This window comes from Peromyscus eremicus, chromosome X, assembly GCF_949786415.1.
Source record: "Peromyscus eremicus chromosome X, PerEre_H2_v1, whole genome shotgun sequence".
Classification (NCBI taxonomy): Eukaryota; Metazoa; Chordata; class Mammalia; order Rodentia; family Cricetidae; genus Peromyscus; species Peromyscus eremicus.
The window spans coordinates 11,015,191-11,017,886 of NC_081439.1; positions in this window are offsets into that span (position 1 = coordinate 11,015,191).

The following is a 2,696-nucleotide window of genomic DNA, read 5'->3' on the forward strand; positions in this document are numbered from 1 at the left end:
TATAGGCAACATAACTGGAAACTTACTCTCAATGGCTGGCACTACTTATCCCTTTTTGTTATGTCTCCTTCCTCTCAACTTCCTACAGCATTGGCACAACTATTAGAAAGGAGGGCACTGTGGGTTTCTCTGATTCTGCTTCATTCCCTGTTCATAGACTGTTCCCATTAATTCCTGATATCATCTATTGATGTGCATTTCTCCTAGACTCTTGTGATTAAAATCATTCTCTCCAGAACAGTTATGCAAATTGGGAATGTCATGAACTACTGTGACTCTTTCAGGCTAGTCACAAGGTGCATTGGAAAGGCAACATCCTGTTCTTGAGAAGCCTGAGTTCATGGTCACACTTGAAACATCAAAGGCTTTGGGGGCTGACTCAGGTTCACTGTGTATTTTGAACAACATCCCCTCTGGCTCACCCCGAGGGAGTCATCAGGGGGAAGTTTTCCTAATGCAATAGCCACTCCATCCATAGCCCCAAGAAAGTGAAACTAGAGGCAGCCAGCAATATGGTTTGTATAAGGAGAGCAAGGAGAGCGGGTAGCACATATGGTCCTGGGGTCGTGCTCCATCGGCCTTGCCACAGTGGGTCAGGTTCTTCAGGGCCTTGCCACAAGGAGAACTTGTAAGTGCTATTCTCAGGCCTTGTCCCCTGAAGAAGTCACATGGCTCCCAGCAAATGGTATAGCCCTGGCTTGCTTTAAACTCATAGAGATCTGCCTGTCTCTGCCTTCCCAGTGCAGGGACTAAAGGTACGGGCCACCATGCTCAGCTTAAAGAGTGTTTTATAGACAGCTGATAGGATTGAAAGATACAGAACCCGAGTACATGGAGGACCAACTGTGATTTGCTGTCTTTTCCACATTAGTTGTATGTATTTATCATACAAGGTAGACACAAATTTAAATGCAAAACTAGCATGAATTTCCTTTTACTTCACAGCTTCATGAATGGTAGATTTGTTTTTTTATTTTACATCCTTGAACCTTCAATATACAAGTTTTTTTTTTCTTTTTTCCCCTCGGTCAAGACTTTCACCTCTTTTCTTCAAGGAGCATTTTATGGTGTTTCTATGACGTATGTGAATCCCTAGTAGCATTACCCTTGTACTTTGAGATCCTTATTAAGGAAAATGAGGGTAATTCAAACACTGGCCCTATGATACCAACAGTCCATTTGATAACTGAGATGGCCAGTAAATGACTACTGGATGGGTGACTAGAATAGATGGAAGAATGGTTGAAATCCTGCAAGTTGGAGGTAAACCTTGTGAGATTTTTATCATGCTACTCAGAACAGACACATTAGAAAATAGGAATTCTTTCTTTCGGAATTTTCCATTTAATATTTTCAGACAACGGTCAGCTTCCGAGTGGATGGAGGTGGGCTGGGAGGAGGAGCTCAAAGAGGCAGAGCTAAGGGTAGGGTTTTAAGAAACTGAAATGGAGAACAGGAGGAGGGTGAAGTCCCAGCCTAGTGTGGCAGCTTTGTCTCATTGGTAGAGAAAGATTTGGGGGATCTGCAGAGTCAGATCTGGAGATAGGCTAGAATGAAAGGCTGAAAGTGGCCACCAGAAAGGACTTGGGGTGTTGTGGGGTATCCACCAGAAAAGACTGCTTGACCATGGGTTTAAGGCAATACAAACTCTTTACTAGCCAGCTGGCAACAACAGTGGGTGTTCGGAATCCCAGTGTAGCCCAGAGCCTTTCTAAGGGTGAGCTTTTCAGCACAAAAAAAAAAAAAAACGTGTTCATACTTCAGTTAGCAAGAACAGTTAGGCAGAAGCAGAACTACAGAAGCCAAAAGGCAAGGTTAGTACATTTAGAGACTTTCCCAGAACTATGGACTTTGATGGATTAGGTCTTTGTTTTAGTTTTGGCAGGTGGTGCTGTCTATGTGCTGAGTTTGATGGCCTGAATGGCCCCTTCCATCATGGAGTCAGGTGTGCTAAGGACTGGGGGCTTATCAAGGTCTGGAGCCCTGTTACATTGCCCACTGGTCCTAGTGAATGAGTCAAATCATAGACTCATCCTGTTTTAGTTTAAGATGCAGGGCCCTGACGTTAATCCCATCAGAATGAGAACTAAAGGCCCAGCCAGTGCTGATAGCAGAGTAGTTAGCCAGGGGGACCAAGAGAACAGAGATAATTGGTATCAATTAGCTGATGTCTCTTTCTCTTTTTGAGGTTTTTCCCTAGCCATGGCCAGATTTTCTCTAATTACTCCTGATCGATAGACTTGAACAACAGGCTTCTCACAAGTCCAGACAGTTTCTTCATCTCATGAGAAGTAAGTCTGAGCTGGTGCAGGCTGCTGCACGAGGGAGTGCTCCAGTCCACTAGGTGGAGGGCACTGCTTGACAAAGTCCCAGTGAAACTTTGCCAAGGGCCTCACTTGCCAGTGTGCTGCTGTCTTTTGTTTTTGCTCTTAGGAGCAGTTAGTTGTTGGCATAATGGGGGAGTTTTCTGCTTATGCAGCCCCTAGGGCAATATTCATGTTCCCAAGAGAAGACTTTGAAGGCAGGGGTTTATTGTTTGTTTGTTTGTTTGTTTGTTTTTTCTCTTCTGGGGGAGGGGACCCACCATCCAGCTCCCAAATAAATTACATGCATGGAGGCTTATTCTTAATTACGAATACCTGGTCTTAGCTTGTCTTATTTCTAGCCATCATTCCTTAACTTAAATTAGCCTGTCT